The sequence below is a fragment of the Strigops habroptila genome, chromosome 16 (assembly GCF_004027225.2).
Source record: "Strigops habroptila isolate Jane chromosome 16, bStrHab1.2.pri, whole genome shotgun sequence".
Classification (NCBI taxonomy): domain Eukaryota; kingdom Metazoa; phylum Chordata; class Aves; order Psittaciformes; family Psittacidae; genus Strigops; species Strigops habroptila.
The window spans coordinates 4639741-4665728 of record NC_044292.2 but is presented as its reverse complement, the minus strand read 5'-3'; the positions used below and the strand labels follow the sequence as shown (position 1 = coordinate 4665728).

The 25988-nt window shown below is 44.2% G+C and overlaps 1 protein-coding gene across 3 annotated transcripts in view; it reads right to left on the bottom strand.

Moving 5' to 3' along the window:
• RERE (arginine-glutamic acid dipeptide repeats) overlaps positions 1 to 12349 on the bottom strand; it is a 229407-nt gene extending 217058 nt beyond the window's left edge. For all 3 annotated transcript variants that reach the window (XM_030507879.1, XM_030507880.1, XM_030507882.1), the window contains exon 1: positions 11999 to 12349. The gene's annotated coding sequence lies outside the window, so the exon portion shown is untranslated. The remainder of the gene's footprint in view (positions 1 to 11998) is intronic.
• Between the last annotated feature and the right edge of the window lie 13639 nt (positions 12350 to 25988).

The window sequence follows — 25988 nt, the reverse complement described above, 5'->3', positions numbered from 1 at the left end:
CAAGGAACTAAGCAGGCAACAGTCTCAAAGGGATGCTGAAGTGATGCTACCCAAATAGGTTCTTCCCACATAGAAATCCACTACTCTCAAAATTTAAAATACTTCTTTTCACTGAGGCTTTTGTCTTAAAACACTGAAGACAGGTCTCTGCTGCTATAGTAAAGCAGTACTTGTAAGTCTTTCAAGTCTTTCTGTATTGTCATAACGTGGAAAATAAACACATCAGGCATTGCCTTTTCTCTAAGACCAGACCTAAAAAACTAGCAGAGGAAAAATAAAATGCCATTCAACAAGCCATGCACACTCATACACACGCCTAAGTACTTTCAGAAAGGAAGGAAACCTTATTCCACCCCAGACATGCTCCACAATAGTTGTTTGTATGATGTCAAGTTCTATCTTACAGTTTAAAGAATACTGTGGTTTTACTCGTGACACCAGTTCACTACAGCCACCACCTCTTCACCTCATCTAGACTAGACTGAAAGGCTCTATGTAAATATATATATATACAAGCTCAAAAACATATCTAGCCATGTAGAGAATAGACCTGGTTGGACTGCAAACAAACTTCAGATCACAGAAGGATCAGTGTTTTCTGCACTACAAGTATTCATCTCTTCTGCCTAATTTTCTTCTCTGGAGCCTGCCCTTCCTCTCACCTGGAGGCAGGAGGGAAGCAAGCTAGAGAGGAATACAAATTGTGTTCTTTATACACCCACTGAACCACAGGCTGCTTTGAAAGAACCGTATCCAAATGAGGTTCAAATCCTGTTCCTACTGAACTAGATTCTAAAGAACATTTTTATTAAAAGCAAACATGTACATAGGAAATAACCTTCTGGCTTTCCTTGGCTTACTAATGGGTGACACCACCTCCCTCCACCTTGGAAGGCTCATTCAACATTTATAGCTTCACCCTTGCACACCTGAAAGCAAAATCCCAATTTCATTCACTTTAAGGAGGTAGAGAATGTTACTTGGAATGTATTTCCAGTATTGATTCAGTGTCGCTCTCTGAATGAGCAATTACTCAATTAGTAACAGGAGGGAGACCAAGTATAGGAGCTCTCCATTAGTAATACCTAGAGACATCCTGCTATTACATAGCACAAAGGCATATATTTTCTGCTAAAAGCGCAAGTAGTAAACAAGGGGGTAAGAAGTTACAGTAATTCCCACAAAGCTTAAAGGCAAACTTGATTCAGGACAAGAACTGTAGCATAAACCAGTTCCGAGAACCACGGGAAATACCAAGCTAGACATTTATTTTAAGACTTTTAAGAAGATAATGTAATATGACTCAAATTTGGCAGCTAACAGAACAGGCATTTAACAAAACAATAAGAATAATTTCCTTTCAGTACTGAAGAACCAAGTATTTTCTACAGCTGCTGCTATCAGACGATGCTTAACTACTTTGATATGAAGAAATAATAGCAAATACATATTGATGATACATCAAGACACAAAACAACAAATGTAAAGATACAACAGTTACACTTTGAAGTGAAAAGCAACCATGTCTTAAATTAAAAGATACAGTGAGAAGGTGATGATCTGTGGTCACACAGAACAGAGCTCACTGGTGCCTTGATGCAAGTATACCACCTCATGTTTATCAACCTCCAGACACCAATATAGGGAAGAAAAACACCCCCATCAAAACAATATCCATACTTTTAAAGCACACCTTGCTTCGCTGTTACATTACAAAAGGGGAAAAAAATAGTAACGTGGTAAAATAGCAGAAGATCTTCATTCTTCATGGGGGGGAAGGTACAAGTAACCACAAGAAACTGAAAAGAGATTCTCAAATTAGATATTTTTAATGTAGTAATTTCATAATCAGTAGAACAGATTCATGAGCTCACCACTGTTCCTGTAACCCACTGTTGAGCACAAACTGCCACTGGAGAATGTTTAAAATCCCCTATATTTCAGCATTATTTTATAGCTCACTGGTCCTCTATAGCAAACAATTAGAAAGAAAGCTAAAGCACAGATTTTCATGGTTTTGAGCTATCAAGTTCTCTCTGTATTGGGGGGTGGCCAAGTTCCTAGATTTGAGAACATTTTGTGTTGTTTTTAAAGCTATTTTGTGATCACTGCAAAGAGGAAGATGTCATGTGTAACCAAGTTAACATCCACTTTCAGATTAGCAAAGTAAACAGATACAAACAATTAGCATTTTCATACTGCTTGACATCTATATAACTTCCTGATAACAATGATAAAGTATCATCACAGCTTTCATTACCAGAAAAAACACAATTGCAATGAGTTGTTCAGCTCAAGGTCACACAAGCTGTGCTTTTTGAAGTGCCTGGAGCACCATCCAAATTTTGTGATACCAACATCATCTTAATTCTCATGATGAATTAACAATATGCAACCTTTCCAGTCTCTCCTGTTGTCTCTCTGCAGCAGGACCCTTTATCATCTTCAGGAATTAAATGTATGACCCAATATCTTTGGGATTTAACAGAGGAAACATGTTTAATTTCAAACAGAAAGTCATAAACAAGAAGCCTCCTTCATTAATAATCGCTCCCAGCCTTTGTTTCTATTCAGGAATATCAAACATGTGCATTAGGGCCTCAGAAAAGTCCCAGCAAGGAAAAGCATGAATACCACTTATCAGGACTCAGAAGACTTCAGCAAACATACACTAAAGTAATTACTCTCCACATCTCACTGAACTTGTACTTTGGGACAGAAGCTATGGAAGCAGTTATTTGATGAATAATTAGTGTAGAGAACATTAATTGAAGCAAGCCTGCACGGAGAGAAGTGCCATACAATGAGAACACAAGTGGAGGCAGTTTCATTTCTCATATGTTACAGACACGGAAAGAGAAGCATGCAGTTAGACAATAAAATTCAACAATAAAAGACTAAGTCTATTCAACATGAAGAGAAGCAGGAAATAAGAATCAAATTACTTTTTCCAAGCAGAAGAATGAGCAGATATGCTGTTTACAGAGCTCTGTTTAACAAAGCCAGCCCTGGAAGGTGAGCTGTGATAGTGACTGAGACTCATGGAAAAAGAATCGTATCCTCAAACACATTCATCACCAAAGGAAGAATAACAGCAGGCAGAATCCTAAACTCCATCCTTAGGGAAACTGGCATCATTATGAGAAAAATAAGATAGACAATAAATACGTTACAAATCACATGCCTTTCTACTGACCTGCTAAAGGACACAGTGAGATATAGTAAGATGTCACTGATAATTCTAGCACCTCCCTATGAATTAGTACAATAAAAACATGTGCACCACTATCTTTTCACCTTCTGCACTCCTACAGTATCTCAAGACTTCGATGAAGACATTCAAACTGCACCCAGGACTGTTCCAGCAGGTCAGAAGAGAACTTGGATTCTGCCTAAGTTCTCTTTCAAGAGCATATGGTAACAGTCAACTTGGGCCTTTTCTAATCCAAATACCATTCAGACTTTCATCCAGAAGCACGCATTGTAACCTCCCCCCAAGACCAAGACACTGCCTATCAACAGAAAAGCCCTAAATCCATGTTCCCTTTATTCAGCCATAAGGCTGGTTTATTTGCATCTGCCTCAGGGAGAAATACTTGCGTTGCCATGCTCCATCCATGTTTCTTCACAAACATCCACCTTTGAGTTATCCATATTTGCCTTTTAACTCAATTCCCTTGATTTAAAGGCTAACCTCTGAAACAATAGCCTACTCTCCAGCTTTGGCCAGCCAACACAAGAGCAGCCTTAAACAGTTTTTCTGCTGTCATCATCTGAAAGCCTCCCATGGCTTCTGCTCTGAGTTCAGTTGAATTGAGCGCCAGGGAATACAAAATCTACCATGGAAACTGAGGCACAGAAAACAACATACCCATCTCAATTCTGTTTCCAGTAACTGCAAATAAACTTGTGTGTGATAATAAGAAACCTGTAGTTTAAATCTTACAACTAAAATGCATCAGAGATTGAATGCATGGCCCAAACCAGTCTTAAGGTAAGCTGGCTTATTTCCTGATGACTTACCAGCGGGGCACTTGACTCACAGAAATCTAAGTGTACAAACACCTTTAAGTTCATTCTATCATTGGGTGAAGTTTCTCATCTTCAGGGTTCATGTTAGAAGGCAAGTAGCATAATTCAGTGGTTTAAGGAGCAGTCAGAGGCAGGTCTATTAAGTTTCGTGAAAATGAATGACCTTGGAGACATAAATTACATTTCCTGCATCTCACTCCCAGTTTGTAAAAATGAGGATTAAGTGGTTTAAGTCTCCTGCACCGACCTCATTAGAAGATCTCTAATAGAGATACTGTATCCCTTTTTCTACCCAATGTACCACCCTGGCACAGAGATATTTGGTACCAGGAGGACCCACAACTATTGTTAAACTGTGCGTGTTTTGTTCACCTAAAAAACCTGAGGTCCTTCCCATTTTTAAATGTACTGAGAACAAGGAGCAAGGCAAAGCTTTCACTGCAGAATTCTGTCAGATACTGGGCCTTAAGCAGGTAAATTTAAGCAACTTCACTAACACAAATTGCTACTTCTACTTCCACACTTTGATGTTCCTTTCATACTTCTAAGTTCATACTTCAGTTCTAGATCATACTGAAGTATGATCACAGTGAAGCTGATGCACCTGAATAAGAGGTACAGTACTGTATTCAAGCTATTGCAGACAGGGATGGCGAAACAAGAAGCATTATAAAGGGACACAGGTAGAATTCCAAGAGACAGGTTAAGCTGGTTTTGACAGTGGAAGACATATTTAAGAGAAAAGCAGCTGCCTTCAAGTCGAAGTTTTCCAAGCTCAGAGCCACTCTCCAATTACAAGTATAGGAAAAAGCATTTCATGTGTGTGTTCACTCTATCACCATGAAGCATTTGCTCTGAAGAACCTTCCCACATGCCAAGGGGCTCTTTCTTACTTCAAAGCAAACTTGAAGGTCCCAATTGCCTGGGCACCATGATTTTTAATGGGTATAATGCCTTAGAGAAATACAACCCTTAAAAGCACTAGAATTCTATGATGTACCATCACTTCTTTCATACTCATGACATTTTTCATGTTACCATGCGTGAGAGAAGGAAGACTCCTAAATCAAGGAAAAGATAAAGTGGCATCTTGGCATCAACACTATGTATTCTAGTCCCTTATGGTTGTTGGTATCAGATGTGCTAACATCCCATAACACATAGTTTATTACTAACAGAACTTGCCATTTTTCTTTAAACCAGGAAATAAACTGGTTGCCTTTGACAGAAACCATCATATTCTGTTTTAATTCTCTATTCCACCACACCAATACACGGGAAGTCTAGACCACATTGCTTTACACAGCAACACAAGCACGTCATCCTCAAGGCTCAGGTCTAAAACAAAGCACAGTCTTAGGAGCTCCCCCTTGACCACAGTGATTTCAGAAGCCATATAGAAAAGACCTATTTCTGGCATCACAAGTCTGGCTCAATGCCTTTAGCTGCAACTCCAATGCTGAAAGTCCACTACTCTCTACGCATTCCAGCTCTCCCAGCATCTACACATGCTTTGAACTATTTCTCACTTCAAGGAAACTTAAAACCTCTCTTCACTAGAGCTGCTACTGCCAACATTACAAGTATTTTGTGTTTAAATTTAAGATATTAACTATAGAAAGAAGACAATGCGTCGGTTTATGGTTGATTATGGGATGAGTAATACTACACAGACTGCTGACTCAAGGTATAAATGCACAGATGAGGTCCCATGAGTCACAGCCACTCTGTGTTAAGTGCTCAAAGCCACTTACGCAAGGATAGAAGAGGCTTGCTTGAAGTTACCTGTCCTTCAGGGGAAGAAAATCAGCATCTCTCATATGCTGTCATTGAGAGTAAACACATGCTGTGTATCTAATATTAAGTTACATAGCAACTTATTTGACGCTAACTCATTAATGTGCCCCTACCTCATGTTAGGCATAAACATATTATATAGACAGGTTATGCGTATGATGTGCATGATGAACAATCCTCCCCACCCCCAGGAAGACTCCCCCATCCATTCCCCTACACACATTCCCTTCATCATGATTCCGTATACAGAAATCTGACTGTAGGATCAAAAGTTTAAATATACAACACCTGCCCATGAAGTTAACATACACCATTCACAAGATACCAGAGACCAAATAAGATCTGTTATTTTTTAGCTCCCTAAAATGAATCAGGCTTACTCCAGATTCATTGGTTGGAGGATTGATGTGAACACACACACACACACACCAAGAGCCACATCAAACCAAACAAAAGCTTCATCTTCTGAATTTTTAACAGCGATTTCTCATTAGTAAGAAATTCTGCTCCTTAATGGCTTTGTTCATTTTTAGCATAATACATGAACAAGAATGTCCCTCCTATGTATTTTAGCTAACAGCTGTACGAGACGCCTTCTCCCAGACCACCCGATTACTAAGAATGATTCCAAACAGCTCCAAAAAAAGGAAGGAAAATCTGTAGGAAGATGGGCCAAGTGCCCAAGAACTTGTCTGTTTCCAGTCTGAAACAGCTGGCCATATGAAAAAGATGAACATAAAGGAGAAACTGCTCATCACACAGACAAGTACTTATTAGTGCTAGATGACAGAACTTCCTTTCTCTCTCTTTAACCTCATTTCTTAAAGAGAAAAACTCCCCTAATTCACCTCACTTCCCCTTCTCCCTCCCTCTCCATTCCCTTATCCTCTTATTTCACGCCAGTAACTTCTGGTGCGTAATGGATTTCAAACCAGCCTGACACGACAGTCATCTCGGCTATAACCAACATTCCTGGAAGTTTTGTGCAAACCAGCAGATGGATAGGAAAAAGCTCTCTAATTAATTACATCCCCACTAAGGCATGGCCAGACAGAAACCAGCATTTGAAGCTTTGCTTGGCAGCCAGTTAGTCCGTAGGCGCATCCACGCTACTTGCCCATTCAACTGTTATGAAGGACAGAGGGGAAAGAGGAATTAACTGGCAGCGGGGATGGAGGCAGCAAACTTCAGGGCTGACCAGTTCTTGTCTCCTCAAAAGAGCTACTAGAATACAGGCTTAGTTAGCCATGAAAACACATTTACACTACAACCTTCACTGCATGCAGGAGAAAAGACTATGTAACATCTATCATAAATCAGAAATCCTGTTACGTATTTGAAACGGGCCAAAATTGACTCTCAGTATCAGGGATTGATAACACCATGGTAACAATATTCTTTTTAAATATAGACAAAGAGATTAAATACACAGATTACCTGAGGCCTCAGAATTAATGAACACTCATTTTCTTCCACTTACCTCTTAAGTGAACTAGACTCTCATTTGTGTTCTGTAGGAAGAACAAAAGGCAACCTACATGTTCAAAGACTTACTGCTTTTTCATTAAGTCAATCGTAAACATTTACTTCTTAATCTATGAAATTTATGCAATACCCAAACTGATCTACATTTTCAGAGCTGCACTTCTAACAGTATTAAGATGCCAAATATAAATGCAATCCTTTATGCCTAGAACTGAGAGAAACACCCCGTTCTGATACAGTGCATTTCATGCACACATTTCTAAGCATTTCACAAGAAAAGGCCATCATTATCCCCATCACAGGCACAGAGGGAACACTGATGTTTGTATCCAAGCTAGTTTCACTTTTTCTCTAGGTCAATGTACTATTCTGGATGCTCAGTGAACTAAACACACATTTATATTAAACAAAATGATAAAAAACACACCCTGACACCTACTGAAACAGAACTAGTCAGCTAATATTTCCTTCAGTTTGGGGTTTTTTCAGTCACTTAGAGCAATTCCTTGCCCCAGCAGACTTTTAAATCAAAAGGAGCCAGCGCAGCATTCATATCTTGTTTGCTCCTTTGTTCATACATCAGCCTCTCTGAAAAGAGCAGTTGGGCACAGCTACCAACATTATAAAAGCTTGTGTAAAATGCTGCTGGCAAACCAACATAAAGAGCACAATACTGCGTTGTAGATCCTGCTCCCTAACACCTCCTATCACTCTAAGAAGTGGAGAGGTTTTCCTCCTAGCAACTTGCTGGAAACACCATTTCCAAAGTGCATCTAATCACACTCACCTCCTTTTGATACCCTCCACATCACCAACACCAATACCATTTCCCTATTGCAATAAAGCAACTTCACAGCAGCAGAGCACAAGCTTCATTTCAAGCAGCTTTAAAAGAGTACCCTAAATAAACAGGTCCCCAATCAATAGGGGGGGTTGTTCTGTTTTGGTTACAAGATATGTCTTTCTTAAAATATGCCTACGTTAAGCCTATTGATTGAAATTTACACTCTGAGCTCAACTCGGGTCCTATGCACCTCTTTAAGTCAAGCAGGATAATTTGTTTAGACTTCAAGCAACTGAAACAGCTGTGATCTATTTCAATAGAAAAACCAGAGGGAAAAATAGCTGAAACTCAAATATAGCCTAACCAGGGTATCATTTCCATGTTAGAACATTACAGAGTTGTGGGTTGGGGTTCTTTTAATAGTTAACTCCAACCCCAACCACCCCTTTTAAATTTACATAGCTGCTCGCTCATGTCAGGCTCACACAGTAACTAATTGTTTTCCAATTGTCATTATTTTTTAAGCTAGAAATTAACTACAATCCAAGTACTGTGTTCATATGCCAACAACACGGAGTGTAACGTATTACTGAAGCTTACATCGCCCTTAAATATGGCACGTAATGAAATCAAAGCTACCCTCAGGCAATCTTAATGTACCAACAGCTCTGCTGAGAGGATAACACAGGTTCTGCTGTGCCATTACACCGCCAGTAACACTGACTTGAAAAATTCTATATGCTCATAGCACACTTTTCCCCTCCCACTCCCAAAAGTGAAATAACTTCTTTATGGGCAAAACAACTACCCGGTATGGCTAGAACAGAGAGATGTATTTTGTAGCTATGATAGTAAATTTACAAATAGTGTTATTAAAAAAGTCATTTATTAGACTGCAACATCAGAATGCCATTTTTCTCACCTCAGCTGCAATCAGCATTAAGAATTACACACACCATATCCCTGCACATTCGTGAATGTTGTGGGTTATTAGCCTTTTGCTGCTGCAGCACTGGATCTATACCCGCAACTCCAGGATGGACTTGTGCACATACAAAACCCCCCCCAAGGTAAAGCAAATCCCTGGATGCAAAAGAAATCACTATTTGTTAATCCAGCTATGTAATTACTGTGTCAGGCAGGTTTGTCTCTCCCAGCTCCACTTCCCTTTTACGCCCAATAAATGCTTCCCATTTTGCATAGGGATTTAAGAGCTTTGCCCAGATGGAGTTATCACTTTCTGTGGCACTCGGTAGTACAAATTCATAGGAATCATGAAGCCACAGAGAGGCAGCATCAGCATTTCACTGTACCTCTCTGCAAATTCACATCGTAGCATTCATGCAGACAATAGCCTACAATAACGTTAACATTACCACTTGCCACACCAAAGCTATACCAGTGGTAGAAAGACAAATGAAGTCCTCAATCCAGAGGCAATCACCACATTTTGTTCAGATAAGAAAACTGAAGTCATTTATGCCAATTATACACCAAAGTCAGGTAAAGAGTCAAAAACAAAACTTAGAGGCCTCACAATTAAACTCTGGCAGTCACTGCTGCCTATTTTCCAAAGGAGCCAGCACACTGGCATCTTCTCCACAACACCCACACGGTATTTTTTACCCCCTTCTGTAAACCTCCATACCCCCAGCTAGCTGAAGTTATCAGTGAGCTGAGATTTTACCATCCTTCAACAACCCAAGAGCTCTAGCCGTTGTGCAGCCATTGCTCTTTCAGAGCTTCAGCACACACTATAGTAGTTGTCCTGCAAGGAGCAGGGAGTTGGACTCGATCCTTCTGGGTCCCTTCCATCTCAAGATATACCGTGACTGAGTTTGGGGTTGGTTTGGGGGTTTTATTGTGTTTGGTTTCTTTTTGTTTTAGATGCTGCTGTAAGAACAGAAACATTAAACAATCATTAAGAAAGGAAACCATATATACACCGAAATAGACCTCTGCACACTTCCTTTTACATTTGCCATCCCACTGCACTTATCTGAATGAGGTGTTCTCCCTTGACAGGAGCTCTCCCTGCACACATGCCCCCAGACCAAACATCCCCAAGCTAATACACAAATCTGAAGCATAGTAATTCTTATTTCAAGCCAGCTGAGGTTTACATTTGCGGGGGGAAAGGTAGATCATGAAACAAAGTTCAGAGGGGTTCAAGAGAGTGTACTTCCGAGCCTCACCTCATGTGCTCCCTCTCTCTTTATACATCCACTCACAGACAGAGAAAGCAGCAGAGCCAGCACTGGGAGGGGAGGAGGAAGAACATACACAATGTTTTGGCGCCCTTTAGCTTCTCATTTACTATTTCACTTTGGGGTTTTTTCGCAAGGTTACCAAAAGGCCATTCTGGGGAAGGAGGCAAGAGGGAGAAAACGCTTCTCATTCCCCAAATTTCACTTCTCAAAAGACAGCGTGTTTGAGGGAGAGCACAGTCCCAAACACAGCGGAGTGTACGGCAAAGAACAATGAGCTCCCAAGCCTGGGCATTGTGTGCATCTACCTCCTCCTCTTCCCTCCAGACCTCCGAACCAACACGACAAACCTCCAAAATCCCTATTCATCCAAACCAAGCCACTGAAATCAACCCCAGTTCATAGTTTCTGGTACAAAGTCAAGGACTAAAACCAAGATGAGACGTATTTACCAGAAGTGCTTTTATTATTATAGAAATGCTTCCACCCCTCTTAACCACCATGGATTTCTCAATTCTAAGGGAGCAGCATACAAAAAAACCCAAAATGTTCGCCTGGTAATAGTAGAACTACAAAAAAAAATATTACACACAGCACATTAAAAGGAAATTTGACACAGCCTTTGACAACCAACAGCTACTTCTTTTGACACAGTGTTCATTTTTATCTGGTTAAATTCCATATTTAACAACAGACGTACTATTTGAATTCTGACACTTCAGACTTGTTCTGAGAAAGGATTTCTACTAAATCATGACAGTAAGAACTAGTGACTGAGGCTTCTCATTTCAGCTACGTTGGTGCACAAGCATAATAATACCTTTGATTTCAATAACTGGTCAACGTAACTCGGGAGTAAACAGACACCAGACAGTCGCCTGCTGACTGCATAAAAACGTTCTGAGCTTCTAGTCTCCAGAGACATTAATGCTTCGAGGAAAAACTCAGGATAAGAAGTCAGTAAATCAAAATAACTGCAACCAGCATGTAAAAATAAATCTGAGGGAAAAGACACTTCAACAATGAATCATATTGTTTTCTCCCCAGCAATTTCTTGAACAGCCAGTTTGAGCAATGAAGCCTCTAATGTTGTCTACCTCCTACTACTTTTCTGATTCTGATCATCATCTTTTCACGCTTTAGAACTAGAACAGGGAACAAAACCCGACAAAAATAAAGAAGAAAAAAAAGAAAAAAACCCCACCCTTCCCCATGCTATTGAAAATGTTATGGTTAATTTGCATAAAATCTCCATTTCACAATTCCATACCTACCACACAGGCAAATAAGTGCCTCTTTTAAACACCTAACTCCATTTGCTCCGTGTGTCCATTAAGTTCCCAACCTCGCGTCTATTCAGGTTAACAAGTTAAACCCTTCTCCATTGAGCATTAGACAGACAACACTCTCCAGCAAACAAGAAGACACCCAAACACACACAGACACACCAGCCCCCCGCAGGCACCGTCCCCCCAAGGCGAGGGCAGGCATGCGGGGGGCTCTACCCCCGTCTCCCGCCCGCAGGCTCAGCCCCCGTCCGCGCCTTTCCCGCGTCCGTTCTTCCCGGGGTCCATCCCCGACCCCGACCCTCAGCCCCCGAGCGCGGCTCCACCGCACACGCTCGGGGGAAGGGCCTCGCCCCCCGGCCACAACAAAACCCCCGGTCAAGCCGCCCCGCTCCGCGCCCTCCTACCTCGGCGGTGCGCTACACCATCCACGGCGGCTCCGTCTCGCTGCCGGGACAAAGCGGCGGCGGCGGGGCGGGAGCGGGGCGGCGGCGGAGAGCAGCTCCCCTCTAACCCGGCGAGGCGGCGGCGAGCGGCGGGGTCCCCGCGCGGTGCCTCAGCGGCGGCAGCCCAGGGGCATCTTAACGGGAAGACAAGGAGCGGGGCGGCGACCGGTGGAGGGAAGAAGGAGGAGGAGGAAGAGGAGGAGGAAGCCGGAGGAGGGGCGGTGGCGGCGGGCCGGGGTCCGGGCAGCACAGCGCTGCCTCCGCCTGCCTTCCCTCACGCACGCACGCACGCACCGAACGGGCACCCAGCAACGCAGCCAGGCCGGAGCCGCATGCTAGTATCCAGCCTCCTTATTGGAGGAGGAGGGATACCCCGTGACCCGGCAGGAGGTTGGAGCCAATGGGCAAAGTGGATGGAAGTGATTTAAAAGAACAGGGGGAAGGCGCAGGGGGGCGCGGGCCGGGGCCGCTGCTGCTGCTGCCGCCGTCGCCGCGGGAGGGGCGCTGGGCCCGGCGGCACAAAGGCGGCCGCATCGCGCCCCCCCCTGCCCGAGCGCTGCGTCCCGGCGCGGTGCGGGGAGAGATCACACACACACACACACACCGGAGCGCCCTCGATTGTTCCGCTGAGGGCTGGTTAACAATTAAATCACAAGTCACAGGCGCGGTTTGGGCTGGAGGGAGCTTAAAGCTGATCCAGCTCCAACCTCCTGCCACGGGTAGGGACGCCTTCCACTAGAGCAGGTTGCTCCAAGCCCCTGTGTCCAACCTGACCCTGAACGCTGCCAATGTCCGAAGCGGTGGAGGGGTTGGTTATAGGTTGCCGTCACCTCCAGCACTGGCCAAGCAGGTGTGTGGGCCTCGGCCATGCAGCCCGGCCCGGGCTGGTGCTGGAGATCATAGACCCATGGAATCAATGAGGGTGGAAAAGACCTTTAAGCTCATCAAGTCCATTACCTCAGCACCGCCAAGGCCACCACTAACCCATGGCACTGAGGCCTCGGCTACACAGTGTGTGAACGCTTGCACGGATGGTGACTCCAGCACTGCCCTGGGCAGCCTGTTCCAATGCCTGAGCACCCTCTGGGGAAGGAATTGTTCCTCATCTCCATCTAAACCTCCCCTGGTGCAGCTTGAGCCCATTTCCTCTTATCCCATCTCTTGTACCTTGGTAGAAGACACCAACCCCACCTCTTTCCATCCTCCTTTCAGGTAGTTGTAGAGATGCACTGGGCCTGGTGCAAAGGCAGCCCTAGAGTTGCACTACTCAGTCCATAAATCCCATAGCACCCTTCCACCGTGGCTCTACAGTCGTACGTGTTCAACGTGCGTCTTCCATACAAGAGTTTCTCCCAAGCTGTCTCATTCTCATGAATAAGTAACCAGCGATCAGCATTATGCCTAAATGTGTTTGAAGCGCCTTCAAATGGGAGGCGAGGTGCAAGGTTTGATGGCTCTGTCGGAAGCTTTTGGCTGCGCTGTGGCTCCAGTCCAACAGACCTTTTATGTCCATGCTCCATACTACTCACATTAAGCTGCTGTTCCTGGTCTTGCACAGAAACTTAGGATTATGAGTAAGTAAGTGCGTTGCTAGATAAGGAGCTGATGCTGCTTCTCATGCTCTGTGGTGAGGAAGTTGTCACAATAGCAGAATTCCGAATTACTGAGTAGCAATTAATAAAACCCTTGGTCACTTAGGAGATGTTTAAGCTGCTTCATCTCAGAGCTATCACATGGTTAGAAAAGATAGCAAAGAAGTGCCGAAAATAGAGCAAACTTGTTATTTAACACTAACCTCACCTTTCATCCGCAGAACACTGGCCAGCAAAATAAATCCCATGACTGTAAATAAAGTCACACGTTCTTCTGGGGATCCGAGGAATCTCATGTGGAGTTATATCCTCTTCTTCAAAAAGCACTAGGATATGTCAGGACAGATTTTGCCCTCAATTACACTTCTGTAACCCCAACTGTTTGCCATCTCTGTAAACTGTCTTCATGGCTGATTCTAGTCTATCACAGGAGATAAGTTTGAGGCTGTTAACATTATTGCTGTGAGCAGAGGGGAGTGGGAGCTGCTTTCACTGAAGAGAAAGGCACACACAAGGAGATTTGAGGTCTGTACATCAGAGGAATTTAGTTCTTTGCCCTGAGTGTACAGGACAAATTTATCCCTCGCATAGCTTCAGGGACGTTACCACCAGAGGTTGAGACACGGAGTTGATTGTGTTCTAATAACTAATTTAGATAAGCGTCTAAAAATGCACATCAGTTAAATGCCTGACACAGCCATTTTGGAGGCTCCACTTAAGCTGTCCTTGATGGAGTCTGATTCCATCTCTCCTATTTGCTCTGCTAATTACAATTTCATGTTCCTTGGTCTCTGGGTGTATGCATTAAAAACCGTACCAATTGCCACAGCTTTCTCCAGTCACTATCTCCATGATGGGAAAATTCACAGCAGCCTCTTTCTTCCTCTTTCTCTCCTTCTTCCCTCTTCTACTAACCTTCTGGTGATCGTCACGTCACCACGTGAGGATTAGAAGTGTTCACTCAACACCTTTTGATCACCTATTTTGTTGTTAAACAATATTTCCTCCCATATTGTAGAAGTAACAACTGTGTACCCCTTGAAATTCATACAAGTTGAACTGCAGTAGGTGCTTATTCACACCCAGTTCTAGCAGGCATACCCACATCCTCACACCACAGCCAAGTGATCCAGTTGTAAGTTTGCTTCTTAACCAGAGGATTGTTGCAGGAAAAGCCCTCAAAAATGCTGGGGTTTTTGGTTGGGTTGGGTGTTTTTTTCTGGCAAAGATGCAGCCTTCCCTGTAGATAACAATAAACAAAGCCAAGGAGCTTGTCCTGTAACCTTCTACCTGCTAAAGCTACAAGGTTTAGTTAACACAAGGAAGATCAAGGCAGACCCAAACGCTGCAGAGAGAGATCATTGCTCGTGCCTGGTGACTGCAGATATTCATGGTTCACATCCCAGTGGAGAGAGATTGATGGTGAAATGACAGGGCACGTTCTACACGTGAAATATTTTATGTGCATATAGACTGTCCATATGAGATACTGGCACATCTCTAACAAGACAGTTTCTGACATCTTTGCAATGTTTCGTGCATCTCCCCCGCAGCGCTCCTGGGAGGTATAAAATTGCTGATGCTCAGAAAGGCTAATTGGCCTAATCCACAAAGAGACTTAAATTCCAACATGCCACATAAGGTATCTACACACAAAATGTTAATCCTCAAAATCCCGTTCCTTACCCCTGGATATTTCTAAAGATCTGATGCAGCAGCATTTCTGCTGAGTGTTCTGGACCTGAAACACTGCTTCTGCTGCCAACTGGAAACGCTTCTGTCTTCGTCACAAACAGGGTCACACTAGAGTGACACATAGTGTTGCTCCTGCCTCGTCTGCTGCTTTCCCATCTTCCAGGCTCTCACAGACCTCCCGTCCCAGGTTGTTCTGCCAGGTCCCTTTTGGGCCTTTCGGCTCCAGAGTTCTGTTCTGCTGGTCATGCATCCACATCCACTGAAGCAAAAGAACTCAGAAACTGCAAATGTATAGTAGTATTATTATTATGTTATGGGAAAATCATATGGTGTTCTGTCTGTTACCATTCCATCTTCTTCATTACAAACAGCAGCAAAATGCCACTCAGAAAGCAGGCACTGGTGCAAAAGGAGAATCACTTTCAGACAAAACAGATCATCAATAAGTGAAGTGTTAATGTGTTTCATGACAATTTTCCTGCCAAATCCAGATAACACTCAGGTGTGGGGAAAAGTATCTGCAGTGCATCCAGCAAACCCTAGAGACACTCATGAAGGGGATAAATGTATTTGTATAATAATGACATGAAGCATTTCTGGATTTATTAGTGTGATCCTGGGTACAGGAGGATTCTGCAGACAACTTCTGACTCCTTTCAGATGCTGATGTATTTCCTGCATGAGCATAAAACTTTCCTGACAGTTCCCTCCTGCTGCAAAGTTTACTGTCAGTGTGTTATAGAGACCAGGAATTTACCTGTTCAGTCAGTGCTATGGAGGTTTATTATATGGATAAGTGACTCAGTTCTGGCCTAACTTGCTTTTAGTTTGTAGTTTTAGATAGCATTTCTTCCTTTCTCCCTTTGTCAGCCCTTGCATCTGTTCTAGCTGACATCTATATCTCAGTGTATGTGGTATATTTAACTTATGTAAATTATCTCTTCACAAATATGCTTTAACATGGCTCTTTTTTTAATAACTGTCACTTTGCCAATAACTGGGAACCATGAAGTCAAACCCCACCGATATTGGGAATTCTGTGACCATCATTTCAACCCAACTCGTTAAAATAAGGGAGAGAGATCTTCTTCTTATTCTGCAGTCATGAAATTCCAAACCAGCCCTTGACCATGACAGATGAGTCAGGTTCTAACCTCAGCAATGCAGTAAAAGCTCAGCTCTAATGAAACAGGCAAATGTCAATACAGCGATTAGCTCGGAAGATAATATTCTGAGAGGCTTTTACAGATGACCTAACTCCACTCACAGAAAAGGATTAGATTCTGTCTTTCCCTTTGTAATATCTAGATACCAGCCCTTTAGCTACAAACTCTTTGCTTTAGGGCTTTTCCTGGTTTGCTTACTGGAGGAATCTGAGGAATTTCAAATCTCATTTTCACACGTATTACTAGAGGACTTGTTAGAAGTCTCATACTGCTTGAAGGACAAGGCACTGGGTGGTTGTAAACTCCTCCTGGACACAGTAAGCTTTATTTAAAACTGGCTGTATGGGCTGCAACGGAAGCAAAATTAATGTAAATAAGATTTAAATCAGTTTGAACACATTCACACATTCAAGTGTTCATAAAATTACAGTGGCTTAACAGAATCTGATAAAAAATCATGTTATTTGTTAATCTGAAGAGACTTTTTACAAGGCTGGGTAGTGATAGGACAAGGGGTGATGGCTTTAAGCTGAAAGAGGGTAGATCGAGATTAGACATTAGGAAGAAATTCTTCACGCTGAGGGTGGTGAGGCACTGGCACAGGGTGCTAACAGTGCCCCCATCCATGCCATGAGCAGCCAGTTTCTCCAGGAGAATGCTGTAGGAAACGGTGTCAAAGGCTTTACTAAAGCCCATATAGCCAACCTCCACTGAGTGGGTCGCCTTGTCATAGCAGAAGAGCAGGTTAGTCAAGCAGGACCTGCCTTTCATAAACACATGCTGGCTGGGTCCAATTGCCTGGGTGTCCTGTTCATGCCACATGATGGCACTCAAGATGACCTGCTCTTGCTTTCCTTGCCTATATCCTTCTGAAGAGTTTATTGCCATCTATTGCAGCACTCCAGTTGCACCAGTCATCCCACCATGTCCCCATGATGGCAGCTGTTCCATAGTTTCCTGGTGCAATGGCTTCCAACTCCTCCTCTTTGTTGCCCATGCTGCATACATCAGTGTAGATGCACTTCAGTTGGGCTATTGGTCCCACCACCTTTTTGCAGGGAGAAGCCCTAATTCCTACCTGACTATTTTCAGGCACTTCCAACCCTGAAATTTCTGGTTTTAATATTCTAAACCATCCCAGAAATGCAAGGTGTTATAGATTAGTTTCCTCATGTCCTGGCTTTGGCTGGAATAGGTTCATTTTTTTCCTAGTAGCTGTGTTTTGGCTTTAGTCTGAAAACAACATTGATAACACACTATGTTTTAGTTGTTGCTCAATAGTGCTTCCCTTAAATGATGGACTGCTCAGTTTTCCACGCTGTGCCAGTGAGGAGGGGCACAAGAAGCTTGGAGGGAGCAGAGCCAGGACAGCTGACCTGAACTGGCCAAAGGGGTATTCCATACTAAAGCACATCATGCTCGGGATGTAGAGTTGGCCAGAAGGGACCAACCACCGCTAAGGATGGGCTGGGTATCAGCGGGTATCAGCACTTGCTTTGCTTGAGTTTTATTCCTCTCTCTTAGTTATCTCTATTTTCATTACAATTATTATTGTTATTGTTATGATGATTAATATACTTCAATTATCAAACTATTCTTATCCCAGCCCAGGGGTTTTCCCATGTTCTGATTCCCCTCCCCATCCCACCAGAGCAGGGCAGTGAGTGACTGTGTGGTTCGTAGTTGCCAGCTGGGGTTAAACCACGACACCTCATTAAAAACAAAGAATTAAACCAAGAAAGACTCTTTTTCTCTTTTAAAGGTTTTCCATTTCCCTGACTCAGACCGTTTCCTGGTGGGTTCTGCATAATGAATATTAGCAGAGGTTGGCTTACCACAGTGTCTAGTGAGACTCATTTATCAAAGCCCAGGATGTGCGCCGTGCAAGGGGAAAAAAGAAACCCCATTCAAAAGGAACACAAAAATTTCAGCCCTAACAATCGTTCCTCTCATTTTTGTATACTTGGGCATGTTCCAGGGCATGCAGCGAGAAGACAAAATGGCCATCTGCAGAACATGAGATGTATCTAACGAGAGATTTGTACACCTTGAAAGTCGCCAGCGCTGAAGCTGCAAATGACTAATGAGGCTTTCCTCATGAGTGGGATTAATTGCATCACCCTTCGATGCTTATTTCTATATCCCAATTATACCTAAGGGTAGTTGCAAGCAAATTAATTCTGTGATTTACATACCAGATAAAATCTGGTAAGTAAAGAAAATACAACAAACTTACTCTCAACCCCAAACAGCTTTGAGATAGTGATACCATCACAAAGTGATGGTAGTCAGTAAAAAGGATCCTAAGCACCAGAGGTTTGTGTGTCTTTCTGTTGTCCGTTTTGGTACCTTTTCAGTTCTAAGTATCAGAACCTTGTGTCTGAGAAGTAGCAGCCACTGGACATCAGGTTGTAACTGAGTATATGCATATCTGCACACACAAATGCACGGGCATGGTTAGATCTGCTTCTGTAGCCACACACAGAAAAGCCAGAGGCATATTAATCCCTTTTCTTCCTAGTCGAAAAGTGCAGGTCTGCACAAGGTTGTATATCCTGCAGATGCACACAGACATGGACAAGGTGCCTTGTGAAAGCCACAGTGGGTGTATTTCCAGTTTCATCTAAACTGTTGGACTTTGTAAAGGGGCTTCACTGTCAGCAACAAGCTTGTCCCATGCATGGAGCTGGCTTGTTTCTACATTCCTTACCGTTAACATCAACTGATTGCTCATAATAGAGACATATGTAAGAACCAGTTGAATGTGAAATTACAGGCTGGGAAGCTGTCTGCCTCCGACACACCAAAATCATGATGGTTTTGGTACAGGCTCACTGGCCTGGCAGGAAAAGGAGCTCTGGAATGATAGGATTGGTTCAAAAAGGTGCAGAGTCTTGCTAAACCAGGCAGAAAGTGGTTTCCTTGTGCAGTCGAGACCAGGGGTGGTAGGAGGGAATTCAGGTCTTTGCAGTGGCTGCTGAGCTGTGGAGCGGGTTTACCTGCTGCCTGGGGAGGCCAAATGCACCACGCTGGGAAGGACCCCCATTTTTGGGATGCAGTGGTCCATCCCCATGATAGCAGGGAAGCCACAATAAGGCTCGTGCTGCCGGCACAACAGGACCACAGACAAAATGGGAATCAAAAGGATGTGTGTCACAGACACCTCTGTGCCTTTGATGAAAACTCAGAGCCAGGGCTGAGGGAAGATCAGTCCAAAAAGCAGTTTGATATGTCTGGATCCCAAGGCCTGAATGCTTTCTGTTTGTTCAAAGGTTAAGCCATCCTCTACCTCACACGTGCACTTACTGCATTTCCACTATAAATCCACTGCTTCTCCTTTAGTGCAGAAAGTAGTAAATGGATTTACAAGCTTCTCTTCGTGTCCTAAGTGACTGACTCCACTTTAAGCTGATACAAATGGCCAGAGCGTTCAAGGGAGATGGATTGATTTCCCATTTGCATTTGTGTCCTTCCCACTGCAAATCTGCTCCTCCAGGAGGAGGTTTCTGGCTCCCACCTCTCCATTGTAGCTGCTCTTTCCCTGGTGTTGCAACACCACCACCTTTGATGGTACATTTGAATGTACTTTTTTAAAGGGAGAGAAAATACAGTGTGGAAATTTCCATTTCAAGCACTGCCTTTTTTTTTTCCCCTCAGCACTTGTTATCTTCAAAGCACTGCACAAAATCGACTGATGAATTCTCCCTGTGTTGCTGGAAAGTGTCATCCATCCCATGGGATGGGTGAGACAAGTGAGCAATAGAGAAATGGAACAACACATCTGAGGTCTCAGAACAGATCCAGGGCTGAGGATCTCATAGCCTCCTGCCTGGGGACTCACTCCACTGCTCTTAATGCTCTTCATCCCTAACAGTTGGGCAGGAGGATTTTAGTTTAAGTAATAGAGAAATCCATCTGCCTTCCTAAAGACACATACCTCTCCTGTTCAGAAAGCCAGGTTCAGGCTGTGCATGCCTAGAAACATCTGCTCCTTGGATTTTGCTGGGACACTAGACTTTTAGGCTCTGAATCCAGCTATTCCCACTATCAGCGATTTGATAGCCTACATAAAAGCCACAATATATGTCTTTAAATCACTGTTTGTTGCAGGAGACAGGAGAAGAACCCGAATACTCAGAGCATAAAACCCACGGGTCAGGACTTACCTAAAGCAGTGCAGTTAAACGGATCAGTTGCTTTGCAATGGAACAGCAGAGCAGCCGCCTGTGAGCTTTTCCTCAGCTTTTGTTTGCAGACCTGCTTCAATGAGGAGACAAAAATAATAGCGTGGAGGTAGGAGCACATCCTGGAACCTGCCTTCACAAAAGCCCTGCAGCTCCTCTCTGGTTAGCAAGCAGGGATTTGTCTCCTACTCTCCAAAGCACTGGCTCAGGAGCTTTAGCAAACACTGGTTTTTTTCAGCATCTTTTGGAGGCAGGAATTTCACTGCTGGGACTTAGACTGAAAAGCATCTTAACCTGTTTTTAGTCTTAACATCTGCATAGGTAATTGAATTAACAGAATCAGCCCTTATTTTTCAGCACTGGCTGCCTGTTTAATGCAATATATATTATTCAAGCCCCTTCTGCAGATTTCAGGGAGTGAGAACAAGCACTTACAAAGAGAGATGGATAAAACCCACAGCAACCAGCCGAGGCGTGTTGGCATCTTGATGTACAAAGTTCTGTCTGTGCCTTTTGCTTTGACTGCTGCAGCTGCTATAGGACACTGGTGCCTTCGTGACTGACACTGCCTGCCAGCATTTCATAAGCAAGAGTCAGCGGGAGGGTTTGGATGGCTTCTGGCATTAAAACACATCATAAAATGCTTGTTATTAAACGGATCAACACTAAAAGCGGGGTTTGTCAGTAAGGAGTTTGGGCAACTCCTGTGCTGTAAGTTAAATGCACACCAAGATCAGCTTCTGTTTCACTGCTTCTGAAAACAACCCCTTTCTGGACAGCACAGGATGATGCTTGCTTGGGACAGCTTGGTCCTCGAAAAGGAACCAAGGAACACTTCATGTTCTGCTTTCAGAATGCACCAAGCCATGTGCTTTCCCAGCTCATTTTCCAGGGGAACACTACACCCCCTGCCCAGCACTGAACTCCCTCTTTCTCACATTACTCTTTGGACGACTGGGTTCACCTCACACACCTTGTTCAACAGTAGAATTGCTGGTTGCTGACAGGCAGCATCAGCACAGGGAGACGCTGAACCAGAGCTGAACCGTGAGCACAGCCAAGGAGAAGGGGCTCAGCCCATTTACAAGCAGGAGGTGATGGCTTGGGGCTGCTCAGAGCCTCTGCTGCAGCCTCCCTTGTCAGCAAGGTGCCATTGTACCTGGGCTGTGTCCAGGGCTTTCATTTTGCAGAACTCATTTGTATTTCTTTTCTCTCCTGTAATTTAAGCCTGTAACTGCCACCCAGGATGGTTAAACTTATGTGTTTCCAAGACAGAGCTAAGCCTGCACATTGTGTTACATACAGGCGATCTCACCACACACACACACACTTCAAGCGTGGCACAAGGAGGTGACCTGGACCTTGTGACTGTTTTCTTTCTTATGGTTTATCTTGAATCTCATTTTTATCACCTGAATTCTTCACTTGACCTTTTTGCTTCCTCGCTAACTCAGTTCTCTTCCTTGTTTTGGGTTGGGTTTTTTCTCCTTCACCTTTTCTTAGCACAGTTGAGTGCTACAGCTGCTATTGCTTTATTTCTTCTTGCCATCCTCTACACCCTGCGCTTCTAGTGTCTGTGACTGTATCTATCCATGGAGCACAAAGTACATGTAGAGTGTGTCAGATCTGATAGCACTGCAATCCTTCTCGGGGACCAAAAGAGGGAACCCAAATAGGTCTCTTACTGAAGAAGTGACCAAACCCAGAGTTCCTTGAACCCCACCATGGTGACCCAGCAGTCAGAGGCAGGCAGAGGCTAAGCTCACTCCCATGTGCTCAGAGAGGAGCAGAGTTCTTGCATGTTATTCTCACACCCACCCACAGCTCCTATCTACAAGGAAATAACTTCACCCAGCAATACAAAGAGAGCAGTAATAAAAGCTTTCCAAGGGAGCGGTGGGACCGAGCTGGTGCTTGGCTCAGTTGTTTGAATCCTGCTGTGACAGGGAGCATGAGGCCACAGCCCGAGATGCTGCTGCAGGGCAGGCAGGGCTGGCTGGCTGCCCAGCAGAGATCCTCTCTCCCTGCATCCACCATCCACCCTCTGTCTCCTTGCATTCTACACAGCAGCAGCAGAGCCCAACATCCTCCTTCCAGAGGGGAAAACGCAGCAGCTGCATTCCCTTCATCTGCTCTTGCTGGTCCCATGTGCTGTTGTGAGGCTTTTCCCTTCAGCTGCAGCAGACAAGCCCCCAGCAGCGTGTGAGGCTGATTACATGAGCCTTCATGGCTGTGAATGAGCGAGTGGGTGTTGATGAAACTCTGCAGTCAATGAATTTCCTTCAAAGGATGGCTCACTCCCACAGCTTCTGCCTCTCCAGAGACAGGGAAACACGGCACAGCTTGCAGAGGTGCCTCTCTGGAGACAGAGAGCACAGGGTGCATGTAACAGGCTCCCCCAGGGTGATCCCGCTGGCTGCACACAATGAGACTGTGACTTCTTTGTGCCCAGGATAAGCAAGCAGGAGGCAAAAAGCCACCACTGGGTATTCAAATCGTTCTTACCCATGTCAGAGGCAGAAAAATCTCCTACCTGAAAGTGTCAAGATTTCAGTGAGCAGTTCCTGCAAGAAGCAGTCAATCCAATGTTCACTTGTAGTTCTGCTTCTTTTTAAAATCAATGAACTAAGAAAAAATATCATTTCTAACATCGTTGAATGGCACAAAAATCAGGGAAGAAAGGTGAACAGGATGAAACAGGGACACTGAGCACTCCAGATCATCACCGCAGCCAGCACTGTGTTATGGACACATGTAAAGTCAGGACCCTCTACTCAAGGGACAAAGCTGTCCTCACCAGTGGGTGATCTGACAGCACCAAACTGTACTCAGAAGGTTGCAGCACTGATAGGGTCCAGTTTTGATGCTAGAAAATGAGCGATGAGGCTCTATGTGTGGTTCAAAATAACCAAAGAATTGGAAAACATACCTTGTGCTGCCAGCTGGAGTTGTTACTGAGTGAAGGTTGAGTGTTGTGCTTACTCCCTACCAGGGGCTAACATCTGGCAAGACAAACAGATGTTGAATCATTTGCTTTCTCATTGATTATAGAGGAGTGGCAACATTCCTTTCTGTCCAGAACAAACTCTTTGAGACAGGGCCTGTACTAGACATAGAAACCAAGATATCAGGAAATTAATACAAAGAGCAGGCTGAGCTGCAAAGCAGAAAAGCTACCTCTGCAGACATAGAGACGGAGCCAGTGGGGAGTGGGAGATCTTTCCCACTCAGCCCTTTGTATCACTCTATTATATATCCTGTTACCTGAATAGCTCCTGAAAGTGCCACCTGCCTCTCCTCTCTGCTCATCAGTCATCTCTTCTGCCTGCTTCATGCCTCAGATCCCCTTTCAAGGCTGCCTGCTCTGCTCAGAATAGCCTCCCAGTCAGTGTTTGCTAAGCTGGTGCCTCCTTCTGCTCCAAAAAGTGCCATCCCTGCAAATTATTACAGTAATAAAGGCACTGGGTGTGCTACATTTGCTCTGTTATAAAGCACAGCCTTTTGAGTAGGAGCTCCACAGGGACAGTACAGGAAGGTGAGGAGCTATACAGCAGGATTCAAGCCCTGATTAAGGAGCAGACACATCTCTCCCCCCCCCTCCAGCACTGCAGGTTTAGGTCTCGATTTTCAACAATTGAATCTTGTTCCCTATTCACTTATTCCCCTCACTCCAAACACACAGAATTACCAATCATTCACTTTTCTCTAGCACACTTCAAATTCTTATCTACAAGCCACAGTCCCATGTTTCAGTACTTACCTGTTCTGGTCTTTTTTTTCTTCCTTTGCAAGTAACTCCTTTCAATGCTCTCACCTCATTAGGTAGAGCCTGAATTCTCTGCAGCTGGAAGCACCTTGCTGATCTGGCCCAAATATTCTCTAAGATTTAACTTGAAAGCTTTATATAGCTCTGGTTTGATGGGACAGGTGAGCACAGCATCTGACATTGTGGGACTGATTGATGGTGTAGGAAGGAGCATACAGTTCAACAGCATTTGGCTTTAGCTTTTGACTTTACAGCCCAAAGCATCATTCTTCTAACCCTGCTATTTTGCATCCTAATTATTTTAAGACACACCACATGTGGTAATTGTACCTCTGTTACTTTTTCAACCTGCACTGAGAACGAGGTGTGAATGGTAATGAATTAATAGCTGGGCTTCATTTGCAGTGGTGTTAAGCAGCAGAAGGCTCTTTTGCCAGAGCTGAGACCAAACCATCCATCAGAGCAGAGGATCCCAGCTCAGTGCACTGCCTTACTTCTCCCCTGGGTTTATGTGGCTGCACAGCAGCCCAGCTGCCAGCCACTATCAGTCATTTCATCACAGCTGTACCACCATTCAGGGTCTTGTCAATTGATGGCAGCCACCAACCTGATGTCCCAGCCCTTTTTCCTTCCTGATGCTCATTAAAGGAAAATACAAGTAAGGTGGGTTGTGAATTTGTACTTTCCTTTCTGCAGTACTAGGTGGGAAATGCTATTGCTTCCTAACACAGTTCTGCTAAACGACTTGCTAAACCATTCTGTATATAGTACATGCTTACCTCTTTGACAGAAGAGGAAAGATCCCTTGATGGGATTTGTGTGTAATTAGCCAGTTAACTCATTTAACGGGTCTCATTCAGAGATCAGCTATGTGTGAAAAGTGCACCAGGTTTCAAACCTGCATGGCGTGCAACCAGCTTAGATTGATGCCTTAGGAAAGGATGGGTGTGTGAGAGGAAGCATTTACCATGTGCTGAGCTTGGGCTGGTAAACTCAGTATTTATAGCAAAGCTCTTCTCAAGGGCCTGACAGAGAAGATAAATCTTCTAAGGAAAAGCAGTTGCCAACTGCCCACAAAGGGATGTTTTCATTGCAGTGGGTATTGTCCTTGTGGGGAGGTTTGTTCCATCACCAGCTGTGCCTGCATTTGCTTTCAAGCTCCATCTGCTGAGTGGGCCACACTACAGCCTGGGTCTGATCCCTGTGCTCCCACTGGGTCAGTCCCTAATTCGGACACTGCAAAACACAGACCTGGATCCAAACACACCCACAGCTCCTGTGCCAGGAGTGCAGCGCTCTTCTACCTTCAGTGTGAGCTGGTCAATAGGGCTGCAGGCCACGCTCCCTCAAGGGACAAGCCACAGCTTTTTGCCAGGGGCTACTTGCATCAGAAAACAGAGCACTGTTATAGCCAGAACTCCTTCTCTCCCCTGTTGTTTAGCATTCTCAGTGCTGCAGCTCCTCCAGTCTTCATGTATGATGAGGTGCTTTGGAAACACAGACTACAGATGAGTCTTTCTAGTTGGAGAACATTGATCAATACACACT